This window comes from Schistocerca cancellata, chromosome 1 (assembly GCF_023864275.1).
Source record: "Schistocerca cancellata isolate TAMUIC-IGC-003103 chromosome 1, iqSchCanc2.1, whole genome shotgun sequence".
Lineage (NCBI taxonomy): Eukaryota > Metazoa > Arthropoda > Insecta > Orthoptera > Acrididae > Schistocerca > Schistocerca cancellata.
In genome coordinates this window covers 1,193,251,256-1,193,268,706 of record NC_064626.1, presented here as the reverse complement: position 1 = coordinate 1,193,268,706, position 17,451 = coordinate 1,193,251,256, and the positions used below count along the sequence as shown (strand labels likewise).

The 17,451-nt window shown below is 44.9% G+C and overlaps 1 non-coding gene across 1 annotated transcript; it reads left to right on the top strand.

Annotated features, from left to right (window-relative positions):
• The first annotated feature begins 6,370 nt into the window (after positions 1-6,370).
• On the top strand, positions 6,371-6,445 carry Trnas-cga (transfer RNA serine (anticodon CGA)). Its single transcript has one exon. It is a non-coding gene; the product is annotated as a tRNA-Ser (tRNA).
• Positions 6,446-17,451: the final 11,006 nt, after the last annotated feature.

Genomic DNA, 17,451 nt, shown 5'->3' with positions numbered 1-17,451 from the left:
TACTGGATGAAGCGTCGTCTCACGCGGTCTGCACGTCCAGCACGAACGCTGGTCCAACTGAGGCGCCAGGTGGAAATGGCATGGCAAGCCGTTCCACAGGACTACATCCAGCATCTCTACGATCGTCTCCATGGGAGAATAGCAGCCTGCATTGCTGCGAAAGGTGGATATACACTGTACTAGTGCCGACATTGTGCATGCTCTGTTGCCTGTGTCTATGTGCCTGTGGTTCTGTCAGTGTGATCATGTGATGTATCTGACCCCAGGAATGTGTCAATAAAGTTTCCCCTTCCTGGGACAATGAATTCACGGTGTTCTTATTTCAATTTCCAGGAGTGTAGTAACATATCTGAAATCATTAAATAAAACATTTTATATACAGGCAATAAATATCATTAGGAAGGCGAGAAGTACGTGGTATGCCAACAGAATAACTAATTTTCAGGATAAAATTAAAACCACATGGTCAGCCGTGAATGAAGTCAATGTGTAGTAAAAATGATTTTGCTACTCATAAGTTGGATATATGTATATTACTGAACAATCATTTTCTTAAAACAGCAGATGAATGAAAATGAAGTCCCATGCTTCTTGACAGAATGTAGGGGAACGATGTGGGAGACCTGCACCGCCGTACTAGGCAAGGTCCTAATAGAGGTGGTTTGCCGTTGCCTTCCTCCAACCGTAATGGGGATGAATGATGATGATGACACAATAACGCCCAGTCATTTCGGGGAAGATGAAAAATCCCAGACTCCGCCGGGAATCGAACCCGGAACCCCGTGTTCGCGGAGCGAGAACGCTACCGCGAGACCACGAGCAGAGGACGTAGGTGTTTAAATTAAATAAAAACTTGGTTTCTACGGGGCATGATATACGAGGTGCGACAATAAAGTAATGACACTGATCTGAAAAAAAATGTTGCTTACCGTTTTAGTCAAGTTTTGTGTTGTCTCTTTCAAAGTAGTTCCCTTCTGATTGCACACACTTTTTCCAGCGCTTCTGCCATTGATGGTAACATTTCTGGAACTCATCTTCTGTAATAGCCTCGAAGACCCTCGTGACAGCTTTTTGGACATCTTGTGTCGTTTGAAAATGGTGTCCCTTGACCGCCGTTTTGACTTTTGGAAATACAAAAAAGTCGCACAGAGCGATATCTGGTGAATAAGGTGGCTGTGGTAGTACTGAAATTTGTTTTGAAGTTAAAAATTGCTGGCCGGGGTGGCTAAGCGGTTCTAGGCGCTTCAGTCCGGAACCGTGTGACCGCTACGGTCGCAGGTTCGAATCCTGCCTCGGGCATGGATGTGTATGATGTCCTTAGGTTAGTTAGGTTTAAGTAGTTCTAAGTTCTAGGGGACTGATGACCTCAGATGTTAAGTCCCATAGTGCTCAGAGCCATTTTTGAAGTTAAAAGTTGCTGTACTGACAGAGCAGTATGGGATGGCGCATTATCGTGATTTTTGCACAAATCTTTCTCATACCAAGATCTTCAGTTATTACTAGACGAACCGTTTTTCGATTGATGTTCAGTTCTTCTGCAATCATTTTCATGGATAATCTTCGATCAGATCATATGAGATCACGCACCCTGGACTAGTTGACATCCGTCCGTGAGGTTGATGGTCGTCCACTGCGGTCTTCATCTTCAACATTCGTTCTGCCTTCACTAAACATTTTATGCCTACGGAAAACTTGAGCTCTTGACATAACCTCCTCTCCAAAAGCCTTCTGAAGCTTACCTTAAGTTGTCGTCACATTTTCACCCGCTGTAACGCAAAAAGAAATGGCATACCGTTGTGCAATATTATGCGGTTCCATTTCCATAACGAGAGACACAAACATGTGTTAACGTACGAGGTGCATTCAAGTTCTAAGGCCTGCGATTTTTTTTCTCTTGGACTGGAAAGAGATAGAAACATGCGCATTGTTTTAAAATGAGGCCGCGTTCATTGTCAATACGTCCCAGAGTTGGCAGCACCGTACGGCAGATGGAATTTTACCGCCAGCGGCGAGAATGAGAACTGTTTTAAATACTTAAAATGGCGACGTTTTCCATACTTGAACAGTGAGCAATCATTCGTTTTCTGAATTAGCGTGGTGTGAAACCAATTGAAATTCATCGACAGTTGAAGGAGACATGTGGTGATGGAGTTATGGATGTGTCGAAAGTGCTTTCGTGGGTGTGACAGTTTAATGAAGGCAGAACATCGTGTGACAACAAACCGAAACAACCTCGAGCTCGCACAAACTGGTCTGATGACATGATCGAGAAAGTGGAGAAAATTGTTTTGGGGGATCGCCGAATGACTGTTGAACAGATCGCCTCCAGAGTTGGCATTTCTGTGGGTTCTGTGCACACAGTCCTGCATGACGACCTGAAAATGCGAAAAGTGTCATCCAGGTGGGTGCCACAAATGCTGACGGACGACCACATGGCTGCCCATGTGGCATGTTGCCAAGCAATGTTGACGCACAACGACAGCATGAATGGGACTTTCTTTTCGTCGGTTGTGACAATGGATGAGACGTGGATGCCATTTTTCAATCCAGAAACAAAGCGCCAGTCAGCTCAATGGAAGCACACAGATTCACCGCCACCAAAAAAATTTCGGGTAACCGCCAGTGCTGAAAAAATGATGGTGTCCATGTTCTGGGACAGCGAGGGCGTAATCCTTACCCATTGCGTTCCAAAGGGCACTACGGTAGCAGGTGCATCCTATGAAAATGTTTTGAAGAACAAATTCCTTCCTGCACTGCAACAAAAACGTCCGGGAAGGGCCGCGCGTATGCTGTTTCACCAAGACAACGCACCCGCACATCGATCTAACGTTACGCAACAGTTTCTTCGTGATAACAACTTTGAAGTGATTCCTCATGCTCCCTACTCACCTGACCTGGCTCCTAGTGACTTTTGGCTTTTTCCAACAATGAAAGACACTCTCCGTGGCCGCACATTCACCAGCCGTGCTGCTATTGCCTCAGCGATTTTCCAGTGGTCAAAACAGACTCCTAAAGAAGCCTTCGCCGCTGCCATGGAATCATGACATCAGCGTTGTGAAAAATGTGTACGTCTGTAGGGCGATTACGTCGAGAAGTAACGCCAGTTTCATCGATTTCGGGTGAGTAGTTAATTAGGAAAAAAATCGGAGGCCTCGTATTACAGCACAACTCACGACTGAGCAGTTGCATCGACGTGCCACTTGGACTAGAAGCAGCTAATAGACCAAGGTCAAAGATATTGTGCCTACGCAAGCCTGCAAGGTTGCCACATCTTGCAAAGAAAATCAGTCTCATTACTTTACTGTCGCACATCGTAACTCTCTTTGACTTTCCCTCCGTGACAATGACAGGTGGGAGTCTAAGTCAGTGGCTAAAGACTGAGGACTATCTTGGATATGGTGGGGTGCCTAGAAGGATGCTAACGCAATGAGCTGCGTATTTAGCCCTGGGCTTAACCACATCTGTAATCTTTCCACTAGGAGTGATTAGTTACTGGAACGATTCAAGTACTCAGTAGTGAAATCACTTTATAAGGTGGAAGAAAGGGCTAATATAGACAACTTCGAACCAATTTCTACACCGTCGATGTTTGAAAAGGCTGCGTATATTAGGGTAATCGATCATTTCAGTTCACATAATTCGCTTTAAAACGTACAGTTTGGTTTTAGAAGTGGTTTAACAACTGAAAATGCTACGTTTTCTTTTCTCTGTAATGTACTGGGCGGATTAATCAAAAATTACAGACATTTGTTGCACGATCTAACACATTCGATTGTGCTAATCACAAATAAGAAGAAAAAGAAGAAGAAGAAGAAGAAGAAGAAGAGGAAGAGGAAGGACCAGTATGGAACGAGACGAGTAGCTAACAACTGGTTCCTTTCATACGTCAAGAACGGCCAGCAAAAGGTTACTCTCAAATGGCTCTGAGCACTATGGGACTTAACATCTGAGGTCATCAGTCCCCTAGAACTTAGAACTACTTAAACCTAACTAACCTAAGGACATCACACACATCCATGCCCGAGGCAGGATTCGAACCTGCGACCGTAGCGGTCTCGCGGTTCCAAACTAACGCGCCCAGAACCGCTTGGCCACACCGGCCGGCAAAAGGTTACTCTCCATAGTAATGAGAACGTCTGTTTGGTGGCGTCTGAGTGTGGCGCAGTTAAAGTGGGGAGGGGGAGAGCGGCTGTTGGCTTAGGAGTCAGTGCTGGGACCACTACTGATATATGACGTCATCTCAGCACTGCCGGAAGGTAAATTTCGGTGACGAGAGCAAACCAACAGGAAGGGATGAATTTAAGTAAAGAAATAATTGTCCATTGGAGTTTCACCAGTTATTAAGCTTTTAAAATGCTCGAAACTCCATATTTTTTGCTAGGAGTACGAAGAAGTCGTATTTAAGAACATAAATACATAAATTTTGAAAGTAGGAAAAACCATTGCATGACGGAACCATGGGGCAGAGCGGAGCTAGGCGTTTATTTTGGATGCAAAGGATCACCTTCAGGAACTGTTATCAAAGCGACAACGTTGTAAGAATGAAGAAGTTTCTCTTTTACTGTTGTGCCAGTAACGCGTTTGCGCTTGTTTTTCGCGTTCATGCGCCAGTATTAGTACATTTTTACTTGTAAGGTATGCGAAAACTCTTTATCTGCGAATTTTTTCGTTCTTAACATCTAAAAGAGGTGCTAAGCTGTTTATTTTAGTACGTTTGGAAGATATTTATTTTTCAAAGCGCTTTGTGGGTTCTGACTTGTACCTAATCTCACAGCTCGGGGCGAAATGGATCGAGGTCCGTTGTTTACTTTTTAGTACTGATATTTCTTCTAAAGGTTCTGCCATACGTTACTATAGTTTCACATTTTTCATATAGTTGCTAATGACAATTCTTCTTTTTTCATGGGTGGTCAGAAGATACGAGCGCAAAAACAATCGTCAAAGTTGCGTCTGCAGAAAACGTGGAAGAGGCAGTCACAGTTGTCGTGAAAAAGGAAATGGGATTTAGGAAAGCCAGTATTCAGTTCGATGTTCCTAAAACAACTCTTCACGAGCAGTTCAGAATAGACTGCAAAATGGGACTTTTCAAACTGACACGTCAAAGGGAAAATTTCATCTTTTTACCTGCAATGAGAAAGGGTTAGAGCTTTTCGGGTATTTAAAAGAAGTGGATGACAGAGTTTTTGAAATGACAATGGAGTTCAGAGCGCTGGCTTTGCATATGGCAGAGAAAAAGAAATTGAAGCACCTGTTTCATAAATAACTGAAAATGGCGGTTGAAGACTGGATGACGCAGTTTCTTTTGAGACATCTAACATTCTGACGCTCGTAAACTAACATGCTTATTGTGTTTTTGTAGATTTTATCGAAATATGACTAGATTTTAAAGGTAAACAGGTAAAGATTGACTTATTGATAAAATGACGTAATTATACCTATCACAGGTTTGCGCTGCGGTCTCACAAATTAGAATTTCGATGGTCGCCGGACAGTGAAACATCAGACTTAAATATTTAGAAGATCTGAAAGGACACATACTACAATATGAGACGTTTGATAAAATGTTAAGTGCCATAATGCTACATGGATTATCTTGGCAAATTGCTGCGAAATATTAACATACAAGTACAGGCTCGTCGTTACAGAAGCAAATAGAGTCGAGATACTGTCACTGTAAATAAATCAGCGATATTTTTGGAGACTTACTTTATCAACTAAATAGGCGTACAGCTTCTGCTAGGTTATGCTAAAGTCTTTCTCTCCAAACTTTAACAGAAGAATAATAATTAGCAAAGTTTTTGTCTTTTGTTTTAGAAACAAAATTATCTGAGACACCATCTCAGTATATAAATTAATTCTTTGCCGCTACTCGGCACATTTATTCCATAAATATTTTTAACTATGTATTATACTTATAACGAAATTAAAATAGTAATAGGCCTTACACTATATTAGAGTTATGATTGTGGTTCCGTTCTGTCCTAAGCCTGGGGAACAACGGACCAATTGTTGGCCTTCTTTAGTTTTTTTTTATAGTATACCTTTAAATGCCATTTCTTTGTTACACTTTTTAAAGTGTATATTAAAGTATATATTAAAAACATACAGATTCTTTTTTTTTAGATTTTTCTTTGCCAGTTTAATTGGATTGCGGTAATTTTACTGTTAGAGTACCGTCTTGCCCCGGGTTCCCCTACTTCGTTTTTACAAATATACTTTTTATTCCAGAATGAGATTTTCACTCTGCAGCGGAGTGTGCGCTGATATGAAACTTCCTGGCAGATTAAAACTGTGTGCCCGACCGAGACTCGAACTCGGGACCTTTGCCTTTCGCGGGCAAATGCTCTACCAACTGAGCTACCGTGAGTCGTGCTTCGGTAGCTCAGTTGGTAGAGCATTTGCCCGCGAAAGGCAAAGGTCCCGAGTTCGAGTCTCGGTCGGGCACACAGTTTTAATCTGCCAGGAAGTTTCATACTTTTTATTCACCTCTCCATCAAACTAAATACCGTAAGTTGTCTCTGAAAATGTTTGCAAACCTAGTCATAGTTCGCGTATAATCGAAAAGACCAAAAATGTACGTACAGGGTGACAATTATTGAACTATATGAAATAAAACTTTCATAACATCTGAACGGTTTGCGTTAGGACGGTCAAACTGCACGGTTGGCAGCGGCCCATGATGGCAATTAGTATGCGATGTATGGTTCGGTTTAGCGACGAAACCCAGTTTCATTTGGATGGGTTCGTCAAAAAGCAAAATTGCCGCGTTTGGGTGACTGAGAATCCGCATTTCGCGATCGACAAGCGTCTTCACCCTCAACGGGTGACTCTGTGGTGTGCAATGTCCGGTCACGGAATAATCTGCGCGACGTTCGTCGATGGCTCGGTGACCACCGAATGTTACGTGAAGGTTTTGAAAGATGATTTCATCTCCATTATCCAGAGTGACCCTGATTTCAACAAGATATGGTTCATGCAAGACGGATCTTCCCTCATCGAAGCAGGAGAGTGTTTGGTGTCCTGGAGGAGCACTTTGGGCACCACGTTCTGACTCTGGGGAACCCAGAGGCCACTGGCATGGGCCTCAATTAGCCGCCATGCTAATCTGAACACATTACTCCTAATTCTTCATGCTTTTCTGGCGATTTGTAGACATCTTGTATATTCGGGAATCCAGCTCTGTTGACATCTTGGATATTCGGGAATCCAGACCTGAAGACGACAGCGAGGCACGCTGTTGAAATATCGTGCGAGTACGACGCGAACAACCGAGTGGATTCCTGAATATCCAAGATGTCACATGCTACTCCTTTTTGTTGGACTATGTTAAAGAGAGTGTGTACAACAATAACCTCAAAACCATTGCTGAGCTGGGAACAACCATTCAGGAGGTCGTCGACAGCATCGATGTTCCGACACTTCACCGGGTCATGCAAAATTTGGCTATTCGTCTGCGCATCACCATCGCCAACGATGGAAGGCATATCGAACATGTCATAACCTACATCTGAATGTCTGTAGTGACGTTTACGTGTTGAATAAAGTATGTGCACGCCGTAGTTTGTAACTAATTTACGTTTCTTTCTCATACAGTTCAATAATTATCACGCTGTAAATGAAATCAGTCAAACCGGGAGACCGAGTGAAAAAAAACCATATAACTGCCATAACTGATAGAGACTTGTCTCACATTAAGCGAAGCCAATCAAGACCGCAGAGTGGATGAATACATTCACATTGCTGACATGGCATGACGGAGACTAGTTTCATTCGGTTGTTTCATTCGAGTAAAAAAACCAAATGAACGAGAAAAGCTATGGACTGGCCAGTCGATTTTCCCATCACTCCCGTTACGGTCACGCTGCATTGGCTGAGCGGCCGTGGTGTATAGGTGGTCGCTCTCACACCCGACTGCGTTGGGGGGGGGGGGAGGGGGGGGAGGGAGTCCCAGCTCCGCTGAGAACCCAAACAGACGCCCCTCACAACACACCTCTACTGTACGGCGGAGGCGGGCTCTGGCGTGGGCTGGTCTAGCTGGCTGCACGGGTTATGGCCGGCAAGATCGCAGAATGGAGCCGGCAATTCCGAGAGCTGTTGGGCTGGTGCTTCCTGTCCAAACACCGAGGGTCGGCCAGCCAGAGCGGATTACCCATGTTTAATCCACGAGCTCTTAACCGTCTAATCTATTTGCAATGGCTCACAGGGCAGACCGGTTTAGGACGCCCTCCTCAGTACACGTTATCTCACGTGTTCTCTGCGCACGGAGTAGTGTCCGCGATTATGCATTTTTAAGCCACCTTCAGTTTTTTCCTTAAGGCAAAATTAGCTTTCTGTAGATCAATCACCTGTGTGTATCTGTGCGGGAGTGCGCGCGCGCGCGCGTGTGTGTGTGTGTGTGTCTTTCTCTAGCTACTCTACACTTTTCTTATTTTTACTACCCCCAATGAGAAATTTCGACTGATTATAGGATACGGCATTTTTCGCAATTGTACCACCGACACGAAAGAGAAAAGAAGCAGCTAGCTACAGCAACGACGAATTTACCTCTAAAAAGAATGAGGATGGTGTTGTTAAGGGCAATTTGTTGAGAAATAAGTCTTGCAATCGGACATACTGAAAGCACAATGTTCAAATTTGGCTGCTTACTGTTCTGTCCAGAATTCACTGAATCACAATTCCGAAGTATTGCTACAGTTTGTGTAAAATGGTTCAAATGGCTCTGAGCACTATGGGACTTAACATCTGAGGTCATCAGTCGCCTAGAACTGAGAACTACTTAAACCTACCTAACCTAAGGACATCACACACATCCATGCCCGAGGCAGGATTCGAACCTGCGACCGCAGCAGCAGCGCGGTTCCGGACTGCAGCGCCTAGAAGCGCTCGCCCACAACGGCCGGTCAGTTTGTAGAACAGACCGTCCTTAGTTTTATTGAAAATTGCGAAGCCATTAGATTTAATGACCTTTTTAAATTACATCCACAATTTGAAGAAACGATTGTCTAAAATTTTTTTGATGAACTTAAAAGTTTACGTCAGTCAAGTTACATTAATTGGTTCACATTACATTTAACTGTTAGGAACGAAAGGGTCAGTTTCCATGACGAATGTTCTTCAGAGTGGGGACGGATTACGACTGGTGTTCCAGAAAGCTCAAAATTCGTACGGCTCCTGTTCTTGCTATATATTGAAAGGGTACAGTACCGCCCGACATTGAAAATAGGTACAACATTCTTCGATATTCTTGTCAGAACAACATATTTTTTGTAATAATAACTCAATTTCACTTAATACACCGAAGCCGGATACAAGTGTAGGAAAGAAGGACAATTTATTTATTTAATTGATCACATGTGCACTCCCACAAAATAAATCCCTACATCCAATTTGGTGAGATCTGCGAAATGAATGAATGTATGGTCGTCTACTAACCGCAGATAGTGAATGTTCAATATATGATCATCTTTGAGGCGGTCCTTTGGTCACCTATGGTGGAACCAAAGAGATGAAATTTACCTGAGCTTTGAGCGCCTGAAATGTGGCTGACCAATGGGTAGCATAGTCTTCCCCCACCTCGACAGAGGTGCGAGATGACCTGAAGAACGGCTATGTTTCAGCACTCTGCCGCTGGATCTTGTGTTGGTAAGACCTGTCTTAGGTGTGCTCCGTAAAGACAAAAGAGTGGAGACATGGTATGCATGTGAAATACTTAAGAGTAGTTTGGAATAATAATTTCTCTATTTCAGGAACTTTTTTGGGGAGAATTAAATGTCAGACAGGTAATATTAAGAGGATCGCAGTAATCTTCGGAAGTGACCAACGGTCACAATGAAACCACGGGTAGCAATAAGATGAAATACTTCCGTGTGCTTAAGTTAAGCTGAATTACTGGCGTGTGTTCTATAAGTTGGAAATATTTAAGAAATGGCGTGTGCAGGACTTAAAATTAGAGACGAGTACTTCCACGTGGTGAGTACTGTGAGAGTCTCAATCTGTGTATGAAACAAAGGATAAAGAGAAGTACTCGTCCATGGTATCAGTTGAGGACTCGAGTGTGTGATGAATATGTTCTTAATATTACTTGCGTATTATGTTTCCGTGTGACGCATGATTCAAACTATAATACTCTGAGACTGAAGCAAGATGAGTCAGCCGTTTATCCAGCAACGCCACTTGGCTTGCATAGCACAGGAACACGTGCATATATCCTCCAGAGTTCATAGTAGGAAAGAAAAGTTACGAAGTGGGGCAGTGTCGTGTGAAACTGGGATAAAAACTAATTGAAGTGGGAAAGCTGAAAGTGATGTGATTATAATGTTGTGACTATTCCTTGTGTTGTATTCCATGTTGCAGTGTGGTGTATGTCATGTAATTTAAGTATGTGTGGTTTGCATGGGAGAGTAGCAAGATAGTTTCAGAGGCAGTGGGTTATGCATGTTCCTTTTTGTACTGCTCGGTCTGGAGGAAATTTCCGTGATGATGGGTGTGAGAGTCGAAGATCCACCATCCTATCCAGAAAGTGCACTGTGGTGTTAGATAATTACGAGACCATAAGATAGACATGCCCACTGGGCGGAGTTAATTGTTGTAGAAAATGTAATGGTGTGTTTACGTTATAAAATTTATCGGAATAAATAAGATAGTGAAAAGAAAAAGATTGGTGGCCTTTTCCTTCGAACAGTATGTTGTCATGATATCCAGAATTTATAATGTGTGCGCCATTCATATTCAGTGCGATGGCCACGTGTTGATCAAAGCCGTTGGGTAAGAAAGAAAATGTGGTATTGCCAGTGCGTAGTGAACAGTCAGAGTTGTGTAAATTACTAATAGTCAGATGTGCGTTATCCGTTTCCGTAGCGTAATATTCAAACAGGAGAATAATTTGTAACATAATTGTGAGTACTAGAGCTCATGTCACTCGATAAATAAGAATGAATCCACTCGCTTGGCAGACCACTCATCTTGCAGGCCTGACTGCTTGATGCCACAGTATGAGCAAGGCATGTGGGCGCCTCTCAATATAAATGAAGTTGCCGTTGCACAGATATAGAAGAAACAGCACCCTTTGTTGGTGGTACAAGTATCATGATCATGATTATGTTGAATAAAGGAACATTAAATGAAATATTCAGAAAACTTATGCATCAGCGCTTAGTTAGTGGTGTACCGCCTAGGGGAAAAAGAAAAGACAGTTGAGATCTGTACAAGGCAGGATGTATTATCATTAAAAAATGTACACAAGAAGGAAATTGATGAAACTGAAAGGTCAAAATGCCTGAGGGTGCATTTTGTTGAGAGCTTGAACTACGAGGGCTTGCTCAAAAGTAATGTATCCGTATTTTTTAAACGTTATTAACATTCTATATCTTTATACTTCATTTCTGCATATTTGCAGCCCTCTGCCCTCAGGGCTCCGCATGCCACATGACACTGTGTAACACATTTACGTCGGCGCATGAGAAATAGCGTGCTGTAATCGAGTTTCGAATTCGAAGGGTTCGTCCACACATGCAGCATGCTCTCCTTCAGCAGGACAATGCCAGATCACAAACGAGTGCTGAACATCTGCAACAATCCAACGCGTCGGGTCCACTGTCATCGATCATTCTCCACAAAGTCCCGACTTGACCTATCTGGTTTTCAACCATTTCCAAACCCCAGTGAACACCTCCAAGGACTTCACTTTGATACTGATGAAGCGATGCAAGTGTAAATTTGGTTCTGGACCCACCACTACATCGGAATTCTATAGAGATGGTGTCAACAAATTGGTCTCTCGTTGGGAGAAATGTGTTCATTGCTAGGGTGACTATGTTGAGAAGTAAATCTGTCAACATGAAGAGTAAAGACGTGGAATGTTACTTATGTTTGTTTTACTTAAAAAGCTTCAAGAGTTTTCACAAAAAAATTTCGAAGGCATTACTTTTCAATACACCCTCCTACAAACAAGTATATACACTCCTGGAAATTGAAATAAGAACACCGTGAATTCATTGTCCCAGGAAGGGGAAACTTTATTGACACATTCCTGGGGTCAGATACATCACATGATCACACTGACAGAACCACAGGCACATAGACACAGGCAACAGAGCATGCACAATGTCGGCACTAGTACAGTGTATATCCACCTTTCGCAGCAATGCAGGCTGCTATTCTCCCATGGAGACGATCGTAGAGATGCTGGATGTAGTCCTGTGGAACGGCTTTCCATGCCATTTCCACCTGGCGCCTCAGTTGGACCAGCGTTCGTGCTGGACGTGCAGACCGCGTGAGACGACGCTTCATCCAGTCCCAAACATGCTCAATGGGGGACAGATCCGGAGATCTTGCTGGCCAGGGTAGTTGACTTACACCTTCTAGAGCACGTTGGGTGGCACGGGATACATGCGGACGTGCATTGTCCTGTTGGAACAGCAAGTTCCCTTGCCGGTCTAGGAATGGTAGAACGATGGGTTCGATGACGGTTTGGATGTACCGTGCACTATTCAGTGTCCCCTCGACGATCACCAGTGGTGTACGGCCAGTGTAGGAGATCGCTCTCCACACAATGATGCCGGGTGTTGGCCCTGTGTGCCTCGGTCGTATGTAGTCCTGATTGTGGCGCTCACCTGCACGGCGCCAAACACGCATACGACCATCATTGGCACCAAGGCAGAAGCGACTCTCATCGCTGAAGACGACACGTCTCCATTCGTCCCTCCATTCACGCCTGTCGCGACACCACTGGAGGCGGGCTGCACGATGTTGGGGCGTGAGCGGAAGACGGCCTAACGGTGTGCGGGACCGTAGCCCAGCTTCATGGAGACGGTTGCGAATGGTCCTCGCCGATACCCCAGGAGCAACAGTGTCCCTAATTTGCTGGGAAGTGGCGGTGCGGTCCCCTACGGCACTGCGTAGGATCCTACGGTCTTGGCGTGCATCCGTGCGTCGCTGCGGTCCAGTCCCAGGTCGACGGGTACGTGCACCTTCCGCCGACCACTGGCGACAACATCGATGTACTGTGGAGACCTCACGCCCCACGTGTTGAGCAATTCGGCGGTACGTCCACCCGGCCTCCCGCATGCCCACTATACGCCCTCGCTCAAAGTCCGTCAACTGCACATACGGTTCACGTCCACGCTGTCGCGGCATGCTACCAGTGTTAAAGACTGCGATGGAGCTCCGTATGCCACGGCAAACTGGCTGACACTGACGGCGGCGGTGCACAAATGCTGCGCAGCTAGCGCCTTTCGACGGCCAACACCGCGGTTCCTGGTGTGTCCGCTGTGCCGTGCGTGTGATCATTGCTTGTACAGCCCTCTCGCAGTGTCCGGAGCAAGTATGGTGGGTCCGACACACCGGTGTCAAAGTGTTCTTTTTTCCATTTCCAGGAGTGTAGTTCTTCTAAAAACATAGAAAATAAGTACAGCATTTTTGGGCCTATTTCCACATAACAAATTTTCTCTTCCCATATCATGAAAGTCTGGTCATACGTTAAAGATTAGGTCAGACGATATCACTCGAAACCACAGGCGAGCTCTTCAGGCCGACTATGCACCCGAGTCGAGGCATTGCGAGCCGAGGTTTCGCCCGTCTCGACTTTGCTCAGTCCTTCTTAGCAGTATAAAATGCATATTAGCATCATCAGCTGTTTTTATTTTACACCCAGACATGTATCGGTTTCGGTCTTGGACCATCTTCACGGATGAAAGTTTAAAGTGGTTTAAGCCAACATATTGCGCGAATCATTACATAAAATGTGTAGTGCATGTCATGAATGTAAATATATGTACACAGGATTTTAAAAGCAAACATAAGAATACTAAAAATTACAGAGCAGTACTTCTTGGAAGTACTCATTACAGCGCGACATTTCATTTAATACACACATCAAAAAAAGTTTTGCATCATCCCGGTTCCCAGAATTCCTGAACATAGACGTCGACTGTGGATATTATATCACAGACACAGCCGCTTTGACTGTTCAGAGATGTCACTGAACCCGCCCAAATATGTAAACAACCATGTATGAGCATCGTCAATTGGACGGAAGGGGTCCGAAGGCCGATCAGTTGCAGTCATTCCACCAAGAAGGAGGTACACGGTTCGTGTTGTCTGTAGTTCAACCATGCCTAGACGGTCAATACCGCGGTTCGATCGCGTCCGCATTGTTACTTTGGGTCAGGAAGGGCTCTCAACAAGGGAAGTGTCCAGGTGTCCCAGAGTGAACCAAAGCGATGTTGTTAGCACCTGGAGGAGATACAGAGAGACAGGAACTGTCGATGACATGCCTCGCTCAGGCCGCCCAAGGGCTACTACTGCAGTGGATAACCGCTACCTATGGCTCGGAGAAACCCTGACAGCAACGCCACCCTGTTGAATAATGCTTTTCGTGCAGCCACAGGACGTCGTGTTACAACTCAAACTGTACGCAATAGGCTGCATGATACGCAATCTCACTCCCAACGTCCACAGCGAGGTACATCTTTGCAACCACGACGCCATGCAGCGCGGAACAGATGGGCCCAACAGCATGCCGAATGGACCGCTCCGGATTGGCATCATGTTCTATTCATCGATGAGTATCGCATATGCCTTCAACCAGACAATCGTCGGAGACGTGTTTCGAGGCAATCCGGTCAGGCTGAACGCCTTAGACACACTGTCCAGCGAGTGCAGCAAGGTGGAGGTTCGTTGCTGTTTTGCGGTGGCATTATTTGGGGCCGACGTACGCCGCTGGTGGCCACGGAAGGCGCCGTAACGACCGTACGATACGTGAATGACATCCTCCAACCGATAGTGCAACCATAACGGCAGTATATTGGCGAGGCATTCGTCTTCATGGACGACAATTACGACTCTGCTGCTACTGTGAACCTTACGTATTACACTGCAATGACATATTATTGGTATAGACTGACAGTAACAAGAGATGGAATATTACTTTATTGCTTTAATTACGAGGGTCACTCCAAAAGAAATGCACACTATTTTTTTAAAATCCATCTTTTATCCTACATGTTTGAAAGTTTTACAGTCTGTAGATACATCCTTTAGGAACAATATTTTCATTTCTCCACATAATTTCCATCCCTCTCAACTGCCTTACGCCATCTGGGAACCAGCGCCTGTACACCCGCACGGTAAAATTCTGGACCAACCCGTTGCAGCCACTGTTTGGCAGCGTGCACAAAGGAGTCATCATCTTCAAACCTTGTTCCACAAAGAAAGAGATGATAGTCACATGGAGCCAGGTAAGGACTGTAAGGTGGGTATTTCAGTGTTGTCCATCCGAGTTTTGCTATCGCTTCCATGGTTTTTTGACTGACATGTGGCCGTGCATTGTCGTGCAACAGCAAAACATCCTGCTTTTGCCGATGTAGCCGAACACGACTCAGTGGAGTTTGAAGTTTCTTCAGTGTCGTCACATATGCATCAGAATTTATGGTGGTTCCACTTGGCATGATGTCCACAAGCAAGAGTCCTTCGGAATCGAAAAACACTGTAGCCATAACTTTTCCAGCAGAAGGTGTGCCTTTGAATTTTTTTTTTTCTTGGGTGAATTTGCATGATGCCACTCCATTGATTGCCTCTTCCTCTCTGGTGAAAAATGATGGATCCATGTTCCATCACCCGTCACAATTCTTCCAAGAGATTCATTTCCACCATTCTCGTACTTTTCCAAAAGTTCACTGCATACCGTTTTTCTTGTTTCTTTGTGAGTCACTGTCAACGTCCTGGGAACCCACCTGGCACAAACCTTTTTTAACGCCAACACTTTCCGTATTCTGCAAACACTTCCTTCCCCTATCCCAACGTAGCGTGACGATTCGTTCACTGTGATGCGGTCTGTCAGCAGCCAGCAATTCGTTAACTTTCTGCACATTGTCTGGAGTGTGTCCAGTACAAGGCCTGCCGCTGCGAGGACAATCCTCAATATTGCCGTGCCCGCTGTCATCACGTAACCTGCTTGCCCACCGACTAACTGTACTGCGATCAACAGCAGCATCTCCACACACCTTTTTCAACCTCTTGTGGATGTTTCCCACTGTCTCGTTTTCACAGCACAGGAATTCTAAGACAGCACGTGGCTTCTGACGAACGTCAAGTGTAGCAGCCATCTTGAAGACATGCTGTGACGGCACCACCCATTTCTGACGAACATCAAGGATAGCAGCCATCTTGAAGACATGCTGTGACGGCACCACTCACGGGAACAGCTTGAACTAAGTTTGAAAACAAGCGGGAAGGATGTATCTACACACTGTAAAACTTTCACACATGCAGAATGAAAACTGTATTTTGACAAAAATTGTGTGCCTCGTACGTTTTCCTGTTCGTATTGAAAAATTCACCACTACGTTTAGTAACAAGGAAATATGGAACTAACAGCATTAAAAATCTCAAGTTCAACGTTTATAATATGCCATTCTTCTGTTACTGCAGTTCCGCCGCTTGGAGTGCTAGCGTCGCTTCAGCTGTCGAAAGGTTGCGCACTCTGCCTATAGTGTTTCGCGACTGTTTATTTGAGACTGTGGTTTCACCTCAGGGAAACAGTTCATAGTAATCCGCACCGTCACTGTTGGACCAGATGCATAACATGATCTTTTGCAGTTGCACAAAGGTCTTTGTACGGGGAGTTACTGCTTTCTTTGCGTTTAACCACTCCTTTCTTTTCCTTATGTCAGCGTAAGGGCATACTTTTCTCGTCACCATTACCGGTACAGGATGGGAATGGTTGGTGTTGTTTACGAGCCAACTGATGATGAGCAATCAGTGATGCACGTATGGCCAACGACTGATTTTTGTGACTTTGGCTTAGAGCATGCGGTACCTGTACGCCGCGCGGGATTGGCCGAGCGGTCTTAAGGCGCTGCAGTCATGGACTGTGCGGCAGGTCCCGGCGGACGTTCGAGTCCCCCCTCGGGCATGGGTGTGTGTGTTTGTCCTTAGGATAATTTAGGCTAAGTAGTGTGTAAGTTTAGAGACGGATGACCTTAGCAGTTAAGTCCCATAGCCGGCCGAGGCGGCCGAGCAGTTCTAGGCGCTACAGTCTGGAACCGCGAGACCGCTACGGTCGCAGGTTCGAATCCTGCCTCGGGCATGGATGTGTGTGGTGTCCTTAGGTTAGTTAGGTTTAAGTAGTTCTAAGTTCTAGGGGACTGATGACCTCAGAAGTTAAATCCCATATTGCTCAGAGCCATTTGAATCATTTGTGAGTTAAGTCCCATAAGATTTCACACACATTTTGGTACCTGTACACCCGACTTTTGAACCTTCCCCACTGCATGCAAATGTCGCACGATGGTGGAATGATCAGAGTTCATCACATTTGCCAGATCTCCAGTACACTCACTTGAATCGCTGTGGATTAATGCGTTTAAACGATCCTCACCAAACGCCGAAGGTCTTCCTGAACGTGGAGAGTCACAAATGTCATAACGACCCTTCTTAAAACGAGAAAACCTT